The sequence below is a fragment of the Lepisosteus oculatus genome, unplaced genomic scaffold, assembly GCF_040954835.1.
Source record: "Lepisosteus oculatus isolate fLepOcu1 unplaced genomic scaffold, fLepOcu1.hap2 HAP2_SCAFFOLD_45, whole genome shotgun sequence".
NCBI classification, from domain to species: domain Eukaryota; kingdom Metazoa; phylum Chordata; class Actinopteri; order Semionotiformes; family Lepisosteidae; genus Lepisosteus; species Lepisosteus oculatus.
The window spans coordinates 1,055,471-1,080,000 of NW_027167988.1; the positions used below are offsets into that span (position 1 = coordinate 1,055,471).

The window sequence follows — 24,530 nt, forward strand, 5'->3', positions numbered from 1 at the left end:
ATTTGCCACAACCCGTAAATTAGCACGCAAGTGCGGGCTAGTGAACACAGAACTGTATGGAGATCATCTCCAGCTCCGAGCTCAATTGCAATGAAAAAACATGCAGAACAGAACAGCTGAATTTGTGCTCGGTAGGGTGGGGAGGACTCAGCATTGCTATTGTTCTAATTGGCATGAACTGCAGGGGATCTGAATCAGAACATGTCAGTTAGTTCGATCATTGCGTCAATATGTAGGCCACGTTAATACAGAATTATTACTTTGTCTGTCTCGTCTTTGTATATAGCTGAATGTCCCTGACAATTTCATGTTAGTTTTTAAGAACGACATTGGTGCTAATAGATACACATATAGCATATAAGGAACACGTAAAAGTTTAGTCCATGCTGAAAAGATAAGAAAACCGCCACAACGTTTCATCTTGGAATAAATCTTTACTTGTTGTTTTGCAGCCTACCCATTCTGACCTAACTCCTCCCTTGAAATTCCCTAACAGATAAGGGTACGTAACGGCTCATGCGATGCTCAGTTGCAATTTGTCCCAAAACAAACAAGAACAGCAGCTGAGGGTTTGAGTTTGAACATGCACTGTATTAAAGCAGCTTTTATTTCCATTGATAAATGCTAGATATTCCTACAGAGATTCTCCAGGTGAGTAAGCGATTCCTTTTTCTGTTTATATTTCTGTTTCATATATATATACAGTATATATATATGTTACATGTGTCTCTGCAATAGTACAAATGTGTTATACACTATCAGGGGCTGCTTTTTTGTGCACCTCATCTACAACAAGGGTTTTTTTTTCATTTATGTTTGTGGACCTTCACCATTTGAGGAAGTGAGTTAGATAAGAAAGTTACAGGTATGGTGAGCAATGACTGACAAAGGCACGTACTGCGTATTCCTTACAGAAGTGTAAGCAATTTGTTCTAAAAAACACCGGCTAAAGTCCAACATCGTTAGCAATCTTATTACTTAAACAGAATTAACATCAATAAACTGTAAGGTGCTGGTACATGCGAGTAGATTTGATCTTCTATTAAACAAAAATGCAATTACAGCTCTAAAAAGGTCAACCTAGACTTCTGTAACAGATCTGTTCAGGTCATCGCTGTTCCTCTGACCTTGTGAGTCTTTGGAATTTTAAAAGTGTATTTTGCTTGCCTTTCATGTGGTCTGTGTACAAGTCACTGTGGCGTATGCGGTCCTACACAGCCTTGCTATAGACGTGACGAGCCTCCGCTATGTTGCAATGGAGAACAGGTTCAGTACGGAGCTGCCGAGAAAATTCAGCTGGAAAGCTCGTTGCAGAAAAGCATCGGTATCTGTGTCCAGCGGCAAAGCGTCCTTCGTGGGTGCTGAAGAATCGATTTCACAGGCTGCGGGTCCAGGCGATTTAGAGTGTTAAAGGTCCCAGCGAAAACGAAATGGCGCTGGTCCTTTTACACGCACGCACGCAACCAAATGCAAAGGACGCCGTAGTCGGCAGGATTTGAACCTGCGCAGGGAGACCCCAACGGATTTCAAGTCCGTCACCTTAACCACTCGGCCACGACTACAGCGAGCGCCGCGGCCGCTGCCTTCTTGCTACAATCGAACAGGGAGTGCGAGGCGGCGGCGGCAGCGGAGGCAACTTTTTTCAAGTTCGCTCTCCGTTTAAGAAACCTTTTACGCCATACGTGCAAGCACACACACACACACACACACCTCAGAGGACTTAAGGGTGGCTTCAAGTTGGAATGATAAAGTCTCCCCGTTCGGACATGAAAACAGAACGTTCTTAGACTGAAAGCAATCAACAACGGAGACATGTGGACGACGATTTTAGTCACTGCAGTTTGAATAGCATTTTTACTCCAGTTACAGGAGATGCACCAATGGCCCTTGACCTACGCTCTTACCAATGCCTTGAACATTCAAACAAAACAGCCCTCAAGTCCTGCGGTTTAATATAACGCTGTTACGTGTCGAGGCAGTATTTTTCTCTGTCCTACCGTTGAGACACGGGGCGTATATGGAAACGAACACATGCTACGGATCGTCTCTAATCGGTCCCTACAGTTGGAAGGCTCCTTGAAGCGTGCACCCCCATCATTCATCTTTGCGCATCTGTGAAAGGTAGACTCTTGAGCAATGTTTGAGCCAGCTCTAAGGCAACTAGTGCTATTGGACAGACACCTCTGGAAGATCCTAAGAGTCTCTTAACACCACTTCCAGCAGCAAGCTTAATTGTTCGCTGGAGGTCTCCCACCCAGGTACTGACCAGGCAAAGAATCACCAGTACATTGAATGAGGAAGTTAATCCTGAAATCCAATTACATATCTCAAGGTAAGACAAATCCATAAGAACATGTCTTAGTATTACTTCGTTTACATTAGTATGGCACTGAGTTGGAGCTCCTCTTTAAGCTGTGGTTTAGTTTTGCATTCATGTGTTTCTAGAGCAGTTATTTATGGGGGTGGGTGGGTCTTCCACAGAGGCTCAGGACAAATCCCCCGCCTGAAAGTCTAATGTGTGCGTTCAGACAGTCACAGGTCAAGAGCCAGGCAGGAGGACAATGGACAGAAGAGCCAACGAACTAAAAATAAAAGAACAGATATGAAAAAGCCACCATCTTTTTCTTTTTGACATTTTCCGACTTTCATGCAAGCCAGGACAAAGTTGCTCGTAGCTACTTGTGGATTCAAATACTCTATCGAGTGCTTTGATGAGTTTTTGCAATTTGATTGTCGTCCTGTCAGCCTGTTTCTGTTTTTTTTTTTCAATCTAGGGATGGAAAGTATGAGGGAAATGATGGAGCAATCAATAACCGCTCCGGAAAAATGGCAGAAAGAAATGGTCCGTCACTAAGGACATTTGTGAAGCAGAGGAGTGACATCACCACAAAGGCGACACATTCTGCTGATGGTTTTGGTGAATAATGATTGAGGCGCGTTAAGAGAAAGGTAGCTGTGTCAGCATGCGTAGGATGCAAAGGATCAAGCAAAGGTTTACTCCATGCTGAAAAGAGAAGAAAAGAAGCACAACGTTTCGACTGTGGAGCCTTCTGCGCCATCTTCTTTAGCGGTGATGATGTTTACATTGGAAAAACGGAGACATACGTCCCTGGGTGGGCTTGAACCACCAACCTTTCGGTTAATAGCCGAACGCGCTAACCGATTGTGCCACAGAGACTGACGGCCGCTTGTACTCCCTACATTTGCAGGTTTATGGTCAAAGAAAACAATCACTTGCGCTTCTTGCAGCCGGCAATCTTTTTCCACTGACAACCAAGAAATGGATTTCATCTTTCACAAGCTGTATGGATTTCTTCAAAAACAAGTTATTCCAGAAAGGAAATGAATTCTTGCATTAAACTGAACCAAGCTGTACGTTTGTCTGAAATGAGACATTCGGCACAACAAGACACGGAGAGAGGCACCGCTGGTATTCAGACCCAGGATCGCCTGCTTACTAGGCAGGCACTTTAAGCCACTAGGGAACAGCGCCAGCGGAGCACCGCGCTTTTACAGACACTTGGACACATCTGCGTTCGGTGTGCACTTAACCTGCTCTCTGAGCCCGTTGCCTCCGCCCCATTTAATAGCAGAACTGACGCCAAGAGAAATGATGAGAAATGGCATTTATCGGGCACTTTTCATGTCCAAGGAGCTCAATGCCCTTGACACCTCCCCAAGGCGACAGAGCTGTGCATTCTTTGGCGACACCATTTTTTCTTTTGTTTAATTTCTATACTTATTGATAGAATAAAAACGATATGTCATGTACTGTAAGGGAAATGTCTCTTTTCATGGGGAAAGCTAGCACCAGCAAATGTTGTGTTTAGAAGAAGTGATTTAACATGACACGTGACCTAATTTACCGGAGCAAAAGCTCACCCAGCAAGCCCTGCTTTACTTCTACAGGAGAGAAGTACTGTAGAGTCTGCAAGATGTTCAGCTGGGTAGCTATGTCAGCATGCCTCGGCTGCAAAGGAACAAGTAATAGGTTTATTGCATGCTGATGTAGCGGCGAGGCTTATTAATAAGGCAGAATTAAGTGTTTCCGAGCTTCCCAAATGAGGCCCCATTTCTCTGTTCATCTCTGTGGTGCAGCCACAGAGAGACTATTCCCAGGGTGATTTAAGGTCCTAGGACAGCTCCCAAAGGGGGATGCACTTAGCTAAGCCTGGCTATCATGATCAATGGTCATCCATTGGCGCCTATCTGTCTAGGGAGTGCCAGTTGGACATCTGGACTGCATTACTAAGTGTCAGGAGTAAGTGACTCATATCTCACCTTGATCAACCAATCAGGGACTGGTAGGGCCGAGTAACCCACGTGGGACTCTGATGCCCATGGAACTTTCAGCCAATCAATGAGCTGTAGTTCCTCCAGGTAAAAACAGGCAACACAGAGAGCCTGAGAGATTCAGTGAGATTCAACAAGATTCAGAAGGGATTCTGGAGAGGATTCTGTGGACTGTTCTAAAGGGAATTCAAAGGAGAATTCCAGGGCAGGACGGCCCAGGAGCAGAAGGCTCCCAAGGGCAGGACATCCTCGCAGCGCGCCTCCTGACCATCCTGAGACTCAGCCCGGACAACCACGGAACGGCCAGTGTGTCTGAGTGCCAGAACTTTCCTTTGTTCTAAGAGTCTAGAGTGGAGGTTGCCAGAGAGTAACCAGCAGCAGGCCTCGTGAACAGGTCGGAACTGTGGAAAGCTGAATCACTATTCAGAACTAGCTCTTCATTAGGAACGAACCGGTCCTCTTCCTGACTTGCTGGGACCCACAGTCATCTTTTCTCCTGTGCACAAACTTTGCTAGTTAAAGCCAACACTAACTAGCCGGTCAGTGAGCATCAGCAGCGCACCGTCGCAAGCCGCACAGCACAGCCTGGCACTGAGCCAGAGAGCGCGGATTGGACAGCAACAGCCTGCAACTGTTTCTTTGTGCCCGCAGGAGATCTGAATCCCCAAAGATTGGATGAGTATTTAACTTCAATGCATTACAGCTCGAGAATTCAATTGTTATCCCAACCAGTTGATATCAATTTAATTCCTAAGAGTTATGTACTTGTTTGAGTATCTAATGTAGAAGTTATAACTAAGTTCATTTACGAAACGGTCTTAATGAATGATATACTGAACGTATGTCCTCTTGATATGTGTAACACTTCGTAACTGACTGAATATATACCTTTTGTATTCTGATAACCCTCTCGATAAGATCTGTTAGTTTTATATGCATATTCTATGTATTAATAAATGTATCCTCGTGTATTAGTACCTGTGTGTGTGCGTTGTTTGAGTTATGTCGCATGGTTGGACTCTAAAGCCATCAAAAGAATCAACTTTGTGATTTACTGCTACAATTAATAATTGTCTCAGTAAATGCCCAAACCCTATAGAACTGGTGCCTTCAGAGAGCCACTATGATTACATATTTGGCGTCCCTGAACCGGTTTTCTTACATATTTGGGGTCCCTGAACGGCTATGAATCACTACACTGAAAAGAGAAGAACGGAACCACAGCGTTTCGACTGTGAGGTCTTCTCACACCTGAAGAAGCCTCACACCTGTTAAAGGCTCCATGGTTTTCTTTCTTCTCTTTTCAACATGGAATACACCTATTGTCTGCAAGATGTGACAATTTCATGGTGTTTTGGAAGAAAACCTTTTTTCTTTGAATTCAAAATCAATCGGAATTTCAGCACGACACATCAACACTTTTTCTGTTTTAAGGAGATGATATTTTAAACCTGATAAAAATAGTAGGAAACACAAGTTTCTTGCTGTGAAAATTTAGATGGGGAAGTGTACTACTAGTAGCAGTGTAGAGCTCTCTGTGGTGGAGTGCAAGTGCATGTTCTATGGGCCAGTGGCGTAATGGATAACGCGTCTGACTTCGGATCAGAAGATTGTAGGTTCGAGTCCTGCCTGGCTCATGAGGCTTTTAAACCTCTCAGGTTCCTCGGTAACAGGTTGCCGTCATGTATATGAACTATAGAAAAGCATTTGCCACAACCCGTAAATTAGCACGCAAGTGCGGGCTAGTGAACACAGAACTGTATGGAGATCATCTCCAGCTCCGAGCTCAATTGCAATGAAAAAACATGCAGAACAGAACAGCTGAATTTGTGCTCGGTAGGGTGGGGAGGACTCAGCATTGCTATTGTTCTAATTGGCATGAACTGCAGGGGATCTGAATCAGAACATGTCAGTTAGTTCGATCATTGCGTCAATATGTAGGCCACGTTAATACAGAATTATTACTTTGTCTGTCTCGTCTTTGTATATAGCTGAATGTCCCTGACAATTTCATGTTAGTTTTTAAGAACGACATTGGTGCTAATAGATACACATATAGCATATAAGGAACACGTAAAAGTTTAGTCCATGCTGAAAAGATAAGAAAACCGCCACAACGTTTCATCTTGGAATAAATCTTTACTTGTTGTTTTGCAGCCTACCCATTCTGACCTAACTCCTCCCTTGAAATTCCCTAACAGATAAGGGTACGTAACGGCTCATGCGATGCTCAGTTGCAATTTGTCCCAAAACAAACAAGAACAGCAGCTGAGGGTTTGAGTTTGAACATGCACTGTATTAAAGCAGCTTTTATTTCCATTGATAAATGCTAGATATTCCTACAGAGATTCTCCAGGTGAGTAAGCGATTCCTGTTTCTGTTTCTATTTCTGTTTCATATATATATATACAGTATATATATATATGTTACATGTGTCTCTGCAATAGTACAAATGTGTTATACACTATCAGGGGCTGCTTTTTTGTGCACCTCATCTACAACAAGGGTTTTTTTTTTCATTTATGTTTGTGGACCTTCACCATTTGAGGAAGTGAGTTAGATAAGAAAGTTACAGGTATGGTGAGCAATGACTGACAAAGGCACGTACTGCGTATTCCTTACAGAAGTGTAAGCAATTTGTTCTAAAAAACACCGGCTAAAGTCCAACATCGTTAGCAATCTTATTACTTAAACAGAATTAACATCAATAAACTGTAAGGTGCTGGTACATGCGAGTAGATTTGATCTTCTATTAAACAAAAATGCAATTACAGCTCTAAAAAGGTCAACCTAGACTTCTGGAACAGATCTGTTCAGGTCATCGCTGTTCCTCTGACCTTGTGAGTCTTTGGAATTTTAAAAGTGTATTTTGCTTGCCTTTCATGTGGTCTGTGTACAAGTCACTGTGGCGTATGCGGTCCTACACAGCCTTGCTATAGACGTGACGAGCCTCCGCTATGTTGCAATGGAGAACAGGTTCAGTACGGAGCTGCCGAGAAAATTCAGCTGGAAAGCTCGTTGCAGAAAAGCATCGTTATCTGTGTCCAGCGGCAAAGCGTCCTTCGTGGGTGCTGAAGAATCGATTTCACAGGCTGCGGGTCCAGGCGATTTAGAGTGTTAAAGGTCCCAGCGAAAACGAAACGGCGCTGGTCCTTTTACACGCACGCACGCAACCAAATGCAAAGGACGCCGTAGTCGGCAGGATTTGAACCTGCGCGGGGAGACCCCAACGGATTTCAAGTCCGTCACCTTAAGCACTCGGCCACGACTACAGCGAGCGCCGCGGCCGCTGCCTTCTTGCTACAATCGAACAGGGAGTGCGAGGCGGCGGCGGCAGCGGAGGCAACTTTTTTCAAGTTCGCTCTCCGTTTAAGAAACCTTTTACGCCATACGTGCAAGCACACACACACACACCTTAGAGGACTTAAGGGTGGCTTCAAGTTGGAATGATAAAGTCTCCCCGTTCGGACATGAAAACAGAACGTTCTTAGACTGAAAGCAATCAACAACGGAGACATGTGGACGACGATTTTAGTCACTGCAGTTTGAATAGCATTTTTACTCCAGTTACAGGAGATGCACCAATGGCCCTTGACCTACGCTCTTACCAATGCCTTGAACAAAACAGCCCTCAAGTCCTGCGGTTTAATATAACGCTGTTACGTGTCGAGGCAGTATTTTTCTCTGTCCTACCGTTGAGACACGGGGCGTATATGGAAACGAACACATGCTACGGATCGTCTCTAATCGGTCCCTACAGTTGGAAGGCTCCTTGAAGCGTGCACCCCCATCATTCATCTTTGCGCATCTGTGAAAGGTAGACTCTTGAGCAATGTTTGAGCCAGCTCTAAGGCAACTAGTGCTATTGGACAGACACCTCTGGAAGATCCTAAGAGTCTCTTAACACCACTTCCAGCAGCAAGCTTAATTGTTCGCTGGAGGTCTCCCACCCAGGTACTGACCAGGCAAAGAATCACCAATACATTGAATGAGGAAGTTAATCCTGAAATCCAATTACATATCTCAAGGTAAGACAAATCCATAAGAACATGTCTTAGTATTACTTCGTTTACATTAGTATGGCACTGAGTTGGAGCTCCTCTTTAAGCTGTGGTTTAGTTTTGCATTCATGTGTTTCTAGAGCAGTTATTTATGGGGGTGGGTGGGTCTTCCACAGAGGCTCAGGACAAATCCCCCGCCTGAAAGTCTAATGTGTGCGTTCAGACAGTCACAGGTCAAGAGCCAGGCAGGAGGACAATGGACAGAAGAGCCAACGAACTAAAAATAAAAGAACAGATATGAAAAAGCCACCATCTTTTTCTTTTTGACATTTTCCGACTTTCATGCAAGCCAGGACAAAGTTGCTCGTAGCTACTTGTGGATTCAAATACTCTATCGAGTGCTTTGATGAGTTTTTGCAATTTGATTGTCGTCCTGTCAGCCTGTTTCTGTTTTTTTTTTTCAATCTAGGGATGGAAAGTATGAGGGAAATGATGGAGCAATCAATAACCGCTCCGGAAAAATGGCAGAAAGAAATGGTCCGTCACTAAGGACATTTGTGAAGCAGAGGAGTGACATCACCACAAAGGCGACACATTCTGCTGATGGTTTTGGTGAATAATGATTGAGGCGCGTTAAGAGAAAGGTAGCTGTGTCAGCATGCGTAGGCTGCAAAGGATCAAGCAAAGGTTTACTCCATGCTGAAAAGAGAAGAAAAGAAGCACAACGTTTCGACTGTGGAGCCTTCTGCGCCATCTTCTTTAGCGGTGATGATGTTTACATTGAAAAAACGGAGACATACGTCCCTGGGTGGGCTTGAACCACCAACCTTTCGGTTAATAGCCGAACGCGCTAACCGATTGTGCCACAGAGACTGACGGCCGCTTGTACTCCCTACATTTGCAGGTTTATGGTCAAAGAAAACAATCACTTGCGCTTCTTGCAGCCGGCAATCTTTTTCCACTGACAACCAAGAAATGGATTTCATCTTTCACAAGCTGTATGGATTTCTTCAAAAACAAGTTATTCCAGAAAGGAAATGAATTCTTGCATTAAACTGAACCAAGCTGTACGTTTGTCTGAAATGAGACATTCGGCACAACAAGACACGGAGAGAGGCACCGCTGGTATTCAGACCCAGGATCGCCTGCTTACTAGGCAGGCACTTTAAGCCACTAGGGAACAGCGCCAGCGGAGCACCGCGCTTTTACAGACACTTGGACACATCTGCGTTCGGTGTGCACTTAACCTGCTCTCTGAGCCCGTTGCCTCCGCCCCATTTAATAGCAGAACTGACGCCAAGAGAAATGATGAGAAATGGCATTTATCGGGCACTTTTCATGTCCAAGGAGCTCAATGCCCTTGACACCTCCCCAAGGCGACAGAGCTGTGCATTCTTTGGCGACACCATTTTTTCTTTTGTTTAATTTCTATACTTATTGATAGAATAAAAACGATATGTCATGTACTGTAAGGGAAATGTCTCTTTTCATGGGGAAAGCTAGCACCAGCAAATGTTGTGTTTAGAAGAAGTGATTTAACATGACACGTGACCTAATTTACCGGAGCAAAAGCTCACCCAGCAAGCCCTGCTTTACTTCTACAGGAGAGAAGTACTGTAGAGTCTGCAAGATGTTCAGCTGGGTAGCTACGTCAGCATGCCTCGGCTGCAAAGGAACAAGTAATAGGTTTATTGCATGCTGATGTAGCGGCGAGGCTTATTAATAAGGCAGAATTAAGTGTTTCCGAGCTTCCCAAATGAGGCCCCATTTCTCTGTTCATCTCTGTGGTGCAGCCACAGAGAGACTATTCCCAGGGTGATTTAAGGTCCTAGGACAGCTCCCAAAGGGGGATGCACTTAGCTAAGCCTGGCTATCATGATCAATGGTCATCCATTGGCGCCTATCTGTCTAGGGAGTGCCAGTTGGACATCTGGACTGCATTACTAAGTGTCAGGAGTAAGTGACTCATATCTCACCTTGATCAACCAATCAGGGACTGGTAGGGCCGAGTAACCCACGTGGGACTCTGATGCCCATGGAACTTTCAGCCAATCAATGAGCTGTAGTTCCTCCAGGTAAAAACAGGCAACACAGAGAGCCTGAGAGATTCAGTGAGATTCAACAAGATTCAGAAGGGATTCTGGAGAGGATTCTGTGGACTGTTCTAAAGGGAATTCAAAGGAGAATTCCAGGGCAGGACGGCCCAGGAGCAGAAGGCTCCCAAGGGCAGGACATCCTCGCAGCGCGCCTCCTGACCATCCTGAGACTCAGCCCGGACAACCACGGAACGGCCAGTGTGTCTGAGTGCCAGAACTTTCCTTTGTTCTAAGAGTCTAGAGTGGAGGTTGCCAGAGAGTAACCAGCAGCAGGCCTCGTGAACAGGTCGGAACTGTGGAAAGCTGAATCACTATTCAGAACTAGCTCTTCATTAGGAACGAACCGGTCCTCTTCCTGACTTGCTGGGACCCACAGTCATCTTTTCTCCTGTGCACAAACTTTGCTAGTTAAAGCCAACACTAACTAGCCGGTCAGTGAGCATCAGCAGCGCACCGTCGCAAGCCGCACAGCACAGCCTGGCACTGAGCCAGAGAGCGCGGATTGGACAGCAACAGCCTGCAACTGTTTCTTTGTGCCCGCAGGAGATCTGAATCCCCAAAGATTGGATGAGTATTTAACTTCAATGCATTACAGCTCGAGAATTCAATTGTTATCCCAACCAGTTGATATCAATTTAATTCCTAAGAGTTATGTACTTGTTTGAGTATCTAATGTAGAAGTTATAACTAAGTTCATTTACGAAACGGTCTTAATGAATGATATACTGAACGTATGTCCTCTTGATATGTGTAACACTTCGTAACTGACTGAATATATACCTTTTGTATTCTGATAACCCTCTCGATAAGATCTGTTAGTTTTATATGCATATTCTATGTATTAATAAATGTATCCTCGTGTATTAGTACCTGTGTGTGTGCGTTGTTTGAGTTATGTCGCATGGTTGGACTCTAAAGCCATCAAAAGAATCAACTTTGTGATTTACTGCTACAATTAATAATTGTCTCAGTAAATGCCCAAACCCTACAGAACTGGTGCCTTCAGAGAGCCACTATGATTACATATTTGGCGTCCCTGAACCGGTTTTCTTACATATTTGGGGTCCCTGAACGGCTATGAATCACTACACTGAAAAGAGAAGAACGGAACCACAGCGTTTCGACTGTGAGGTCTTCTCACACCTGAAGAAGCCTCACACCTGTTAAAGGCTCCATGGTTTTCTTTCTTCTCTTTTCAACATGGAATACACCTATTGTCTGCAAGATGTGACAATTTCATGGTGTTTTGGAAGAAAACCTTTTTTCTTTGAATTCAAAATCAATCGGAATTTCAGCACGACACATCAACACTTTTTCTGTTTTAAGGAGATGATATTTTAAACCTGATAAAAATAGTAGGAAACACAAGTTTCTTGCTGTGAAAATTTAGATGGGGAAGTGTACTACTAGTAGCAGTGTAGAGCTCTCTGTGGTGGAGTGCAAGTGCATGTTCTATGGGCCAGTGGCGTAATGGATAACGCGTCTGACTTCGGATCAGAAGATTGTAGGTTCGAGTCCTGCCTGGCTCATGAGGCTTTTAAACCTCTCAGGTTCCTCGGTAACAGGTTGCCGTCATGTATATGAACTATAGAAAAGCATTTGCCACAACCCGTAAATTAGCACGCAAGTGCGGGCTAGTGAACACAGAACTGTATGGAGATCATCTCCAGCTCCGAGCTCAATTGCAATGAAAAAACATGCAGAACAGAACAGCTGAATTTGTGCTCGGTAGGGTGGGGAGGACTCAGCATTGCTATTGTTCTAATTGGCATGAACTGCAGGGGATCTGAATCAGAACATGTCAGTTAGTTCGATCATTGCGTCAATATGTAGGCCACGTTAATACAGAATTATTACTTTGTCTGTCTCGTCTTTGTATATAGCTGAATGTCCCTGACAATTTCATGTTAGTTTTTAAGAACGACATTGGTGCTAATAGATACACATATAGCATATAAGGAACACGTAAAAGTTTAGTCCATGCTGAAAAGATAAGAAAACCGCCACAACGTTTCATCTTGGAATAAATCTTTACTTGTTGTTTTGCAGCCTACCCATTCTGACCTAACTCCTCCCTTGAAATTCCCTAACAGATAAGGGTACGTAACGGCTCATGCGATGCTCAGTTGCAATTTGTCCCAAAACAAACAAGAACAGCAGCTGAGGGTTTGAGTTTGAACATGCACTGTATTAAAGCAGCTTTTATTTCCATTGATAAATGCTAGATATTCCTACAGAGATTCTCCAGGTGAGTAAGCGATTCCTGTTTCTGTTTCTATTTCTGTTTCATATATATATACAGTATATATATATGTTACATGTGTCTCTGCAATAGTACAAATGTGTTATACACTATCAGGGGCTGCTTTTTTGTGCACCTCATCTACAACAAGGGTTTTTTTTTTCATTTATGTTTGTGGACCTTCACCATTTGAGGAAGTGAGTTAGATAAGAAAGTTACAGGTATGGTGAGCAATGACTGACAAAGGCACGTACTGCGTATTCCTTACAGAAGTGTAAGCAATTTGTTCTAAAAAACACCGGCTAAAGTCCAACATCGTTAGCAATCTTATTACTTAAACAGAATTAACATCAATAAACTGTAAGGTGCTGGTACATGCGAGTAGATTTGATCTTCTATTAAACAAAAATGCAATTACAGCTCTAAAAAGGTCAACCTAGACTTCTGGAACAGATCTGTTCAGGTCATCGCTGTTCCTCTGACCTTGTGAGTCTTTGGAATTTTAAAAGTGTATTTTGCTTGCCTTTCATGTGGTCTGTGTACAAGTCACTGTGGCGTATGCGGTCCTACACAGCCTTGCTATAGACGTGACGAGCCTCCGCTATGTTGCAATGGAGAACAGGTTCAGTACGGAGCTGCCGAGAAAATTCAGCTGGAAAGCTCGTTGCAGAAAAGCATCGGTATCTGTGTCCAGCGGCAAAGCGTCCTTCGTGGGTGCTGAAGAATCGATTTCACAGGCTGCGGGTCCAGGCGATTTAGAGTGTTAAAGATCCCAGCGAAAACGAAACGGCGCTGGTCCTTTTACACGCACGCACGCAACCAAATGCAAAGGACGCCGTAGTCGGCAGGATTTGAACTTGCGCGGGGAGACCCCAACGGATTTCAAGTCCGTCACCTTAAGCACTCGGCCACGACTACAGCGAGCGCCGCGGCCGCTGCCTTCTTGCTACAATCGAACAGGGAGTGCGAGGCGGCGGCGGCAGCGGAGGCAACTTTTTTCAAGTTCGCTCTCCGTTTAAGAAACCTTTTACGCCATACGTGCAAGCACACACACACACACCTCAGAGGACTTAAGGGTGGCTTCAAGTTGGAATGATAAAGTCTCCCCGTTCGGACATGAAAACAGAACGTTCTTAGACAGAAAGCAATCAACAACGGAGACATGTGGACGACGATTTTAGTCACTGCACTTTGAATAGCATTTTTACTCCAGTTACAGGAGATGCACCAATGGCCCTTGACCTACGCTCTTACCAATGCCTTGAACATTCAAACAAAACAGCCCTCAAGTCCTGCGGTTTAATATAACGCTGTTACGTGTCGAGGCAGTATTTTTCTCTGTCCTACCGTTGAGACACGGGGCGTATATGGAAACGAACACATGCTACGGATCGTCTCTAATCGGTCCCTACAGTTGGAAGGCTCCTTGAAGCGTGCACCCCCATCATTCATCTTTGCGCATCTGTGAAAGGTAGACTCTTGAGCAATGTTTGAGCCAGCTCTAAGGCAACTAGTGCTATTGGACAGACACCTCTGGAAGATCCTAAGAGTCTCTTAACACCACTTCCAGCAGTAAGCTTAATTGTTCGCTGGAGGTCTCCCACCCAGGTACTGACCAGGCAAAGAATCACCAGTACATTGAATGAGGAAGTTAATCCTGAAATCCAATTACATATCTCAAGGTAAGACAAATCCATAAGAACATGTCTTAGTATTACTTCGTTTACATTAGTATGGCACTGAGTTGGAGCTCCTCTTTAAGCTGTGGTTTAGTTTTGCATTCATGTGTTTCTAGAGCAGTTATTTATGGGGGTGGGTGGGTCTTTCACAGAGGCTCAGGACAAATCCCCCGCCTGAAAGTCTAATGTGTGCGTTCAGACAGTCACAGGTCAAGAGCCAGGCAGGAGGACAATGGACAGATGAGCCAACGAACTAAAAATAAAAGAACAGATATGAAAAAGCCACCATCTTTTTCTTTTTGACATTTTCCGACTTTCATGCAAGCCAGGACAAAGTTGCTCGTAGCTACTTGTGGATTCAAATACTCTATCGAGTGCTTTGATGAGTTTTTGCAATTTGATTGTCGTCCTGTCAGCCTGTTTCTGTTTTTTTTTTTCAATCTAGGGATGGAAAGTATGAGGGAAATGATGGAGCAATCAATAACCGCTCCGGAAAAATGGCAGAAAGAAATGGTCCGTCACTAAGGACATTTGTGAAGCAGAGGAGTGACAACACCACAAAGGCGACACATTCTGCTGATGGTTTTGGTGAATAATGATTGAGGCGCGTTAAGAGAAAGGTAGCTGTGTCAGCATGCGTAGGCTGCAAACGATCAAGCAAAGGTTTACTCCATGCTGAAAAGAGAAGAAAAGAAGCACAACGTTTCGACTGTGGAGCCTTCTGCGCCATCTTCTTTAGCGGTGATGATGTTTACATTGGAAAAACGGAGACACGCGTCTCTGGGTGGGCTTGAACCACCAACCTTTCGGTTAACAGCCGAACGCGCTAACCGATTGCGCCACAGAGACTGACGGCCGCTTGTGCTCCCTACATTTGCAGGTTTATGGTCAAAGAAAACAATCACTTGCGCTTCTTGCAGCCGGCAATCTTTTTCCACTGACAACCAAGAAATGGATTTCATCTTTCACAAGCTGTATGGATTTCTTCAAAAACAAGTTATTCCAGAAAGGAAATGAATTCTTGCATTAAACTGAACCAAGCTGTACATGTTTGTCTGAAATGATACATTCGGCACAACAAGACACGGAGAGAGGCACCGCTGGTATTCAGACCCAGGATCGCCTGCTTACTAGGCGGGCACTTTAAGCCACTAGGGAACAGCGCCAGCGGAGCACCGCGCTTTTACAGACACTTGGACCCATCTGCGTTCGGTGTGCTCTTAACCTGCTCTCTGAGCCCGTTGCCTCCGTCCCATTTAATAGCAGAACTGACGCCAAGAGAAATGATGAGAAATGGCATTTATCGGGCACTTTTCATGTCCAAGGAGCTCAATGCCCTTGACACCTCCCCAAGGCGACAGAGCTGTGCATTCTTTGGCGACACCATTTTTTCTTTTGTTTAATTTCTATACTTATTGATAGAATAAAAACGATATGTCATGTACTGTAAGGGAAATGTCTCTTTTCATGGGGAAAGCTAGCACCAGCAAATGTTGTGTTTAGAAGAAGTGATTTAACATGACACGTGACCTAATTTACCGGAGCAAAAGCTCACCCAGCAAGCCCTGCTTTACTTCTACAGGAGAGAAGTACTGTAGAGTCTGCAAGATGTTCAGCTGGGTAGCTATGTCAGCATGCCTCGGCTGCAAAGGAACAAGTAATAGGTTTATTGCATGCTGAAAAGAGAAGAAAGGAAACACAACGTTTCGGCCGTGAGGTCTTCTCACACCTGAAGAAGCCTCACACCTGTAAAAGGCTCCATTGTTTTCTTTTTTCTCTTTTCAACATGGAATACACCTATTGTCTGCAAGATGTGACAATTTCACGGTGTTTTGGAAGAAAACGTTTTTTCTTTGAATTCAAAATCAATCGGAATTTCAGCACGACACATCAACACTTTTTCTGTTTTAAGGAGATGATATTTTAAACCTGATAAAAATAGTAGGAAACACAAGTTTCTTGCTGTGAAAATTTAGATGGGGAGGTGTACTACTAGTAGCAGTGTAGAGCTCTCTGTGGTGGAGTGCAAGCGCATGTTCTATGGGCCAGTGGCGTAATGGATAACGCGTCTGACTTCGGATCAGAAGATTGTAGGTTCGAGTCCTGCCTGGCTCGTGAGGCTTTTAAACCTCTCAGGTTCCTCGGTAACAGGTTGCCGTCATGTATATGAACTATAGAAAAGCATCTGCCACAACCCGTAAATTAGCACGCAAGTGCGGGCTAGTTAACACAGAACTGTATGGAGATCATCTCCAGCTCCGAGCTCAATTGCAATGAAAAAACATGCAGAACAGAACTGGAGAGCAGCTGAATTTGTGCTCAGTAGGGTGGGGAGGACTCAGCATTGCTATTGTTCTAATTGGCATGAACTGCAGGGGATGTGAATCAGAACATGTCAGTTAGTTCGATCATTGCGTCAATATGTAGGCCACGTTAATACAGAATTATTACTTTGTCTGTCTCGTCTTTGTATATAGCTGAATGTCCCTGACAATTTCATGTTAGTTTTTAAGAACGACATTGGTGCTAATATATACATATATAGCATATAAGGAACACGTAAAAGTTTAGTCCATGCTGAAAAGATAAGAAAACCGCCACAACGTTTCATCTTGGAATAAATCTTTACTTGTTGTTTTGCAGCCTACCCATTCTGACCTAACTCCTCCCTTGAAATTGCCAAACAGATAAGGGTACGTAACGGCTCATGCGATGCTCAGTTGCAATTTGTCCCAAAACAAACAAGAACAGCAGCTGAGGGTTTGAGTTTGAACATGCACTGTATTAAAGCAGCTTTTATTTCCATTGATAAATGCTATATATTCCTACAGAGATTCTCCAGGTGAGTAAGCGATTCCTGTTTCTGTTTCTATTTCTGTTTCATATATATATATACAGTATATATACAGTATTGTACTATTATTATATAATTCGTTACACTGTGGCTGTGTTGTGTGTGTTAAGCTGCTGTTGCACTGCAATTTCCCTCACGGGATCAATAAAGTATCTATCTATAAGAAGACATTACCAACAACGACCACAAGATGGAGATATTGTCTAGACATTACCAACAACGACCACAAGATGGAGATATTGTCCAAAGAGGCAAGAAGGGCAAAGCCGCGATAAGGTAAAATCATTTTTTGTAAGAGATTGCTGTCAGAATGCACATCCGTATCCCAAACAGAATCTCTAGTAAAATATGATCATTTGTGAAACAGGCAAATGAGTGTCTGCTACAATATGATTGCTACAGATGCAGCCATTCAAAATGTGCGGGCGATACTGCATTATTTTCCGGTACGCTGTACGCAGTCTACCGCGAGTTACCGGTAAATACCGCGAGTTACCGGTAAATACCGCTAGCAAAATAATATTATCCGGAATTTCCGCAAGGTGGAGCTAATAAAGCTCAACTTCTCATGTTTGAGCTGTAGCCATCAAAGTCTTTAATGAAGATATTACTTATAGTATTAATAATAAATGACCTTGGACAAGCTGTAAACTCAAAGTATTGCCCTGGTCCACATTATTTTTTTCACTGACCTTCTTTGTAAAAGTAACACCACAGCATTTCGCAATCACGCATTTTTTTCCAATCATGCAAAGTACAGTAATTTTTGAGAATCGATTCACCATGCCTTTCACATGCTCATAAAAGAGATTGATTTAGGAACATAAACATATTACCGTATGCAAACTGTACTGTATACAGTTTGTATATGTATATGTATATGTATATGTATATTTAATGTCTTAACTGTGCCCGTTTAAGTATTGAATATTTATATGGAATTTTACCACTGAAGGGAAATCTTAGTGCCTGAGCATAAAAAGAATAGGAGCGTAATGCAACGCGTGTGAAGGCCATAAACGATATTAATTTTGGAACATAAACATACAGTATATGGCTGGTCTCGGTACTTTAAAGAAAACATACACGAAACATGGTTTCATTATGACCAGAATCGGTCTTGAGATATTTTTAACTTGATTTACAGTATTTGAGAGGTATGTCTTGACACCGATACTACGTAAATACTCCTCACGTATATGTTTCTAGGTTTATATTATGCATTTCATACGGTCAAATTGCTTTTGAGCAACTGATAAGAAGCGCGAAACGGTATGCCCAGGGCGTTTTAGTTTTTGTTTTGTTTTAATGCAGTGCAGTGGATTGATTAGAGATATCAAGTACATACAAGTCATTTTTTAAATGTTGTAGTTCGTCTTGTAAAAATGTTACGAGTACATCATCTGTCAACAATTACACAGGTTCTGTTTCCATATTGCGGTTTTTGGTTACGTAATACTATTTTCTAATTTCACGTTGTGAATATATGATTTGGGCAAACAGAGCCGCAAAGAAGTACATTATGGGTTGTTGTTGTTTTTTTGCAGTTTTATCTAAAATAAGCGATGCTTAAACCTTTGTCTGATTCTTGTGAAACTATCCACACGACAGTTACCTAGGAGTTGACTTCAGTGATGTCACTGATGGGATGTTTCTAAAAATCCATCCTCTGTAAAACATCTTCTCTAGTTGTTCTGCATATGTATTCGCTAATGAAGCTGTGTGTTCTGAGCCTGGTTCTCTACATTTCTGTATGAACCAGCTTAGAGGGCTAAAGACAGCTTGTGTTTAAATTGAGTGTAAGGTAATTTATGCTTCTAAAGTCATGGTCAGCATTTATTATTGTACTGTGCTGTAAACTTCTTCTGTGCCTAATTACATTATTTTATAGTCGATAATGTTTCTGTAGTGCTTTTTCAGCCCTCAGCATGTGACTGCGCTGGTGGTGCTGTGGGTTAGGTTCCTGACTCCTATGTCACATGGTCTGTGGTTGAATCTCATGGAACTATGACTTTAATTTTTAACAAACATTTCTTTGAAAAAATGAAACATTTCCCTTGGTCAGAGATTAAATAAAACCTCACTCGCATCAAAACAAATTTATATTTCTAAATATCACAACATGATCGAATTTACGTCTTTTTAATAACAATGAATAGTCACCTATGCGTTACAAAATAAACATTTATATTGATTTGAATCGAGTTTTGATTTAAATCGTAAACGCGTGTTTAAAGGCGATATACTGTATAAAAGCGCTGATTCTTATGGAATGTGTTTGGCCGGGGATTCAAAAAAATTATTTTTTTTAATCGCGTATCTAAGGAAAATTGCAGTATAACTTTGTTCATGCACAAACAGTGGCATGTTACATTATAATTTGGGTGTCTCCTCTTGCCAGAAAGCTCTAAATTGGATTTTGAGTGCGGTTTTTGACTTTTTCTAAATTGCAACCCATAAATAAAGCTGATACAGTTTAGACTTACTGTATTCTAAACTGTATTACAACATCACATTGGACAATGCAACGTAAATTGCAAAAATGCACTTGGAATCTGTCCAAGCCCTACTACGAAAATTATTAAAACTGCGACACTTATCATTCATCTTTAAATAAACTTTATTTTATATAGCGTTTTAAGCGAATAGGTAATTAGATTGCTCATAAACCTAATCGCTTTTTCTACATAAACACAGCGTGATTGCTCTCTGAAAATGCTTTTTTCTTTATATTTAGGCTCAGATTTCAACTATAGATTGTATTATTATAAACTTTCTTGGAAAAATGTCTTTTATGTAAACCATGTTTGCTATTAATTCATTTAGGGCTAAAATACGTTCATTGTCTTCCAATCGAGTCGAGTTGACATTGGAAGCTTGCCACGCCCGGACTGTTACACCAACGCATTAGCATGTTGAAGCGATTTCATTGAGGAGGCCATCTACTAGTTAACACTGTACTTCCTACTTTGAAAACACCTGTGAAATTGGTTTAATTCGTCACAGCCAGCACTCCGGCAGAGAGGGGGGTTGTACTCGTTAATGTCTGATGACATACAAGTGGAAAGATTACAGATTTTAATCGTTTTTTTTCTGAACCAGGGAAAATCTGATCATGTTTCTCTATAACAATAATAAAAAACTTTATTTTAAATTATTTTACATATCCCGCTTGCACATCGCACGACTTTAATAAATCTATTCTTTATTAATACTAAATAAATAATACTAAAAATACTACAGCAAAGAGGTCACTTGATTTTTGGAATAATTCCAAATGATCCACTGGCATTCCTGAAGTCTGTTTAGTGCATAATCTTCCAAATACAATCACTAAGCAATTATAAGAATTATACCATCCTATTTCTTTGTGATGTCCTGTAAAAACTAAACCTATTTTTATAAGGCTTTTACTCAAAAGGTTTCCAAACACACAAAGCATTTGTGAAGTACTATAGTATTTCTAAAGGTTACTGGTACAACATCAATCATTAAAGCTTAACAATAAAGTTTAGATTGCTGACTATGGACTAACTACATTAACTAACTGCAATGCAACATTATACATTTTACAAGAATATCTGGTTGAATTCTTGCATTTGTAGCCAATTTAATGCGAGAGAAATAAGCCAATTTAATTATTTCACAAAAAATAATGTAATATAAAATGGATGTTTTTAACTTTATTGTAGTGTTTTAGAAACTAATATGTCTTTCAAAATGGTTGTTTTTCACTCCTAGGAATGAAAGCTGTTGTTATATGATGTTTATTTTCAAATTTGGAAAAATCAAAGGATTCTAGCTTTCTCCCCTTGCAGGCATCGGACACAGAGAACCTCATGGTTTTCCTAAAAATCATTTTTTATGTTCCCTGGTGTTCCAAACTTAGTTTTAATTTGTTATTATGTTAAAAACAGGGTAATAAATTTCTAATTGGACTATAAATAATGTCATATTGTCTGCTATAAAACTGATGTTTTCAACTCTATTGTAGAGATTCTAGAATCATCTAATAGAGAATTGAAATAAAAAAAGGGCATAAGAAAACATTACCAACAACGACCACAAGATGGAGATATTGTCTAGACATTACCAACAACGACCACAAGATGGAGATATTGTCCAAAAAGGCAAGAAGGGCAAAGCCGCGATAAGGTAAAATCATTTTTTGAAAGAGATTGCTGTCAGAATGCACAACTGAATCCCAAACAGAATCTCTAGTCAAATATGATCATTTGTGAAACAGGCAAATGAGTCTCTCAGGTGCCCATTGCTCATTTTCAGACACATTTATGCAATACTTTCACCATGCGTTGAGCAATAGGGATTAAAGATACCAGAGGTAAGGTTTAAAAGTGATTCTGAGGTGCAACACATCAGCAATACAGCTAGGCATCTGAAATGCGGGGTTTGAGAGCCCTTCAGGGAACACCGTACCCTAAAGGTACCAGAAGTCCAGTAGTATAAGCATTAAGTCACTGTCACCCCTGTTACAATGTGATTGCTACATATCTTCATTTCTTTGGTTTTTAAGGAGTAAGAGTGCAGGGGGTCTAAATCTCCGATCCAGTGTGTTGAAGTATTTCACAACATTACCTGTAGCCCGTATGGAAATAAATACTAATTCTGATTATTGCCCTGGGCATGTACCAATAAATCACTGAGCATATATATATATATCACTGTGTTGAAGCTAGAGACCTGTATGTAATATTATGGTGCTAAAATGTCATTTTCACATATATTAATGTAATAAATGATTGCTTATGCTTTATAAACAAATCTAATTAAAATAAATGATTAAGTTTTGTATTTATCTTGTACCATAGAACATGATTTTCTTTGTATTTCAAGCCCACAAAGTGTCCAAATGACGCACTACATGATATAAGGAAGATTATCACATGCATATCGGTATTATCTTTCTTATGAAAATGCATTCCTTTCATTACCTTTTACTTTTTAAAATGAACTCAAATTGTGTATAATGTAATAATTTAAGTAGAAGTGCTTCACTGCTCTATGCCGTCTGGAAATAAATCCTCAGACTACTTACTGCCCTGGGCATGTACCAATAAATTACAGGAGCACATCTATATATCACTGCGTTGAAGCAGGAGACACACAATCACTGCAAACACATCCTAAATACAGTGTTCTAGCACCTTTGACCTCATCCAGAACATATCATTTCTTGAAAGGGATTGCTGTCCGAATGCACATCTGAATCCCAAACAGAATCTCTAGTAAAATACGATCATTTGTGAAACAGGCAAATGACTGTCTCAGGGGCCCATTCCTCATTCTCAAGACACATGTATGCAGTACGTACACCATGCATTGAGCAATAGGGATTAAAGCTAAGGTTAGAAGTCCACCACAGCTAAGGTTAGAAGTCATTCTGACTATATTCTAAAATATTGGACTCATATTCTTATGATGGCAGACATGATGCTGCGTTTAAAACCGGGGTTAATGGACATTATATGACTGTCAATTCTGTTTTGTTTTGGAGACTCTTGGCTGCCTATATGGTACACTGCAGCGTGAAGGAATTATTTTCCAAAACTGTGTCAGCTCAAAAGTTGTAAGAGAACCTCTCCAGCTGCTTTAACTCTCTTCATTTTTGTCATTTAATTGTCTGTCGGCACTATGTGGCAGCGTTGCATGACAACCCCTCTCACCACGGAAAGGAACCTAACAGCTTTGGTAAGAGAGGAGAAAAGGACCTGGCCAGTAAGGGGCACGAACCCGTGACTTTGGCGTTATTAGCACCATGCTCTAACCAACTCAGCTAACCGGCCTCACGACAGTGGTTCTCTCTGTGCTGCAAAAAATCGAACTCAGGGAATTTCTTTTGCCCTCCTTTGAATAGAAAGCCGTGTAATTCAGTGTACGGGCTTTCTCATGCAGTTTCATGGTTCTTGTAACCCAAATCCTACACTGGCCTGAAGTGCCCCCCATTTCACAGAATTTTTCAGCTGATTTAAAATGTACCTAAAGGAGAAGCATTATTGAAGACGATCAATTACCAAGAGCTTTTGTCAAAGGTTTTGGTGGTCATTTTTAATGACCACAGAGCGATGTGACCTCGGTTTTACATCTCATCCAAAAGACAGCGCCCTTTTACAACACAGTGTCTCCGTCACTATGCTGGGGCATTGGGACCCGCACAGACCTCAGGGTGAGCGCCCCACCGCCGGCACCATTAACACCGCTTCCAGCTGGAAGCTTTGTTTTTCCCTGTAGCTCACCCTCATCCGGGTACTGACCTGGCTCACACCTGCTTAGCTTCAGTGGGTTTTCAGTTGCGAGTTGCAAGGGGATGCAAGTGATGGAGCAGCTAGCTGCAAAAGCCACTGCATTGGCGGGGAATCAAAGCCGAGCCTCCCGCGTGGCAGGCGAGAATTCTACCACTGAACCACCAATGCTCAGAACCCGGGCCTTCAAAAAAGACGCTTTTTTGGTGCTCTGTGCAAAAAGCGTCGACATCTGCTTCCAGCTGTAAAATGCCATTCGCGGACGCTGAAGAACTTATTTGCAAGGGAGCGGGTACAAGCAATTTGGCATTTTAAAACCACCAGGAACACCGAACAGGCGCGCTTCTTTGCTTGCGCCGAAACACAACGACAGGAGGTGGACAACGTAGTCTGCAGGATTCGAACCTCTTTCTGTCTATTATATACTAAATGTTCTCTTGTCTGTCTCTTGTTTGTATAGAACTGAATGTCCCTGACAATGTACTGTTAGTTTTAATTGAAGAACGGCATTTGTGTTCAAATATATCAGACAAGTTTACGTAACTGCTCATGCGACACTCAGTTGTAATTAGTCAAGAAATAAAGTCGAACAACAGCTGCGGGTTTGATTCTGAACGTATCAGATTGCAGCACCTTTTACTTCCATTGACAAATGATAGAGATTCGAAGAGAGATCCTTCAGACCAGCAAGCAAACCCACGGCTATTTCGGTTTTCTATCTAGGCAACGTTGGTGTCTGCAATAGCATACATGAAAGCGTGATGCAATTTCTGTGGCTAAATTTGTTGCACGTCATGCACAGTAAGAGTGTTTCTAACACCAAATAAAAAGTCAACAATTAGCGATCACGCCTTCTCCTCAGTTAACCCACTGAAACCCTTGCTGTTAACAGTTCTTTAATGCATGCTTTACGAGCACCTACATATTGTGTCGGTTCTTTCAGTTTTATTCATTAGGTTTTCAAAGGCATAAGTAGAACACCAGAGGTGCGAACGCAAGATGTGTGGTTATCTGAAGAACTCATTTCCATGGCAGCGGGGCCAAGCTATTTAGTGTTTTTATAGTACCAGGGAAGGAGAAGCGGCACTTCACCTTTGCCGCGCAG

The 24,530-nt window shown here is 42.1% G+C and overlaps 9 non-coding genes across 9 annotated transcripts; 3 read left to right on the forward strand and 6 right to left on the reverse strand.

Annotated features, from left to right (window-relative positions):
* Nucleotides 1-1,480: 1,480 nt before the first annotated feature.
* On the reverse strand, nucleotides 1,481-1,562 carry trnas-uga (transfer RNA serine (anticodon UGA)). The gene has a single exon. It is a non-coding gene; the product is annotated as a tRNA-Ser (tRNA).
* Nucleotides 1,563-3,104: 1,542 nt separating this feature from the next.
* trnan-auu (transfer RNA asparagine (anticodon AUU)) lies at nucleotides 3,105-3,178 on the reverse strand. The gene has a single exon. It is a non-coding gene; the product is annotated as a tRNA-Asn (tRNA).
* Nucleotides 3,179-5,857: 2,679 nt separating this feature from the next.
* On the forward strand, nucleotides 5,858-5,930 carry trnar-ucg (transfer RNA arginine (anticodon UCG)). The gene has a single exon. It is a non-coding gene; the product is annotated as a tRNA-Arg (tRNA).
* A 1,553-nt stretch (nucleotides 5,931-7,483) lies between these two features.
* On the reverse strand, nucleotides 7,484-7,565 carry trnas-uga (transfer RNA serine (anticodon UGA)). Its single transcript has one exon. It is a non-coding gene; the product is annotated as a tRNA-Ser (tRNA).
* A 1,528-nt stretch (nucleotides 7,566-9,093) lies between these two features.
* On the reverse strand, nucleotides 9,094-9,167 carry trnan-auu (transfer RNA asparagine (anticodon AUU)). The gene has a single exon. It is a non-coding gene; the product is annotated as a tRNA-Asn (tRNA).
* A 2,679-nt stretch (nucleotides 9,168-11,846) lies between these two features.
* Nucleotides 11,847-11,919, forward strand: trnar-ucg (transfer RNA arginine (anticodon UCG)). The gene has a single exon. It is a non-coding gene; the product is annotated as a tRNA-Arg (tRNA).
* A 1,549-nt stretch (nucleotides 11,920-13,468) lies between these two features.
* trnas-uga (transfer RNA serine (anticodon UGA)) lies at nucleotides 13,469-13,550 on the reverse strand. The gene has a single exon. It is a non-coding gene; the product is annotated as a tRNA-Ser (tRNA).
* Nucleotides 13,551-15,086: 1,536 nt separating this feature from the next.
* trnan-guu (transfer RNA asparagine (anticodon GUU)) lies at nucleotides 15,087-15,160 on the reverse strand. Its single transcript has one exon. It is a non-coding gene; the product is annotated as a tRNA-Asn (tRNA).
* Nucleotides 15,161-16,353: 1,193 nt separating this feature from the next.
* trnar-ucg (transfer RNA arginine (anticodon UCG)) lies at nucleotides 16,354-16,426 on the forward strand. Its single transcript has one exon. It is a non-coding gene; the product is annotated as a tRNA-Arg (tRNA).
* The last annotated feature ends 8,104 nt before the right edge of the window (nucleotides 16,427-24,530 follow it).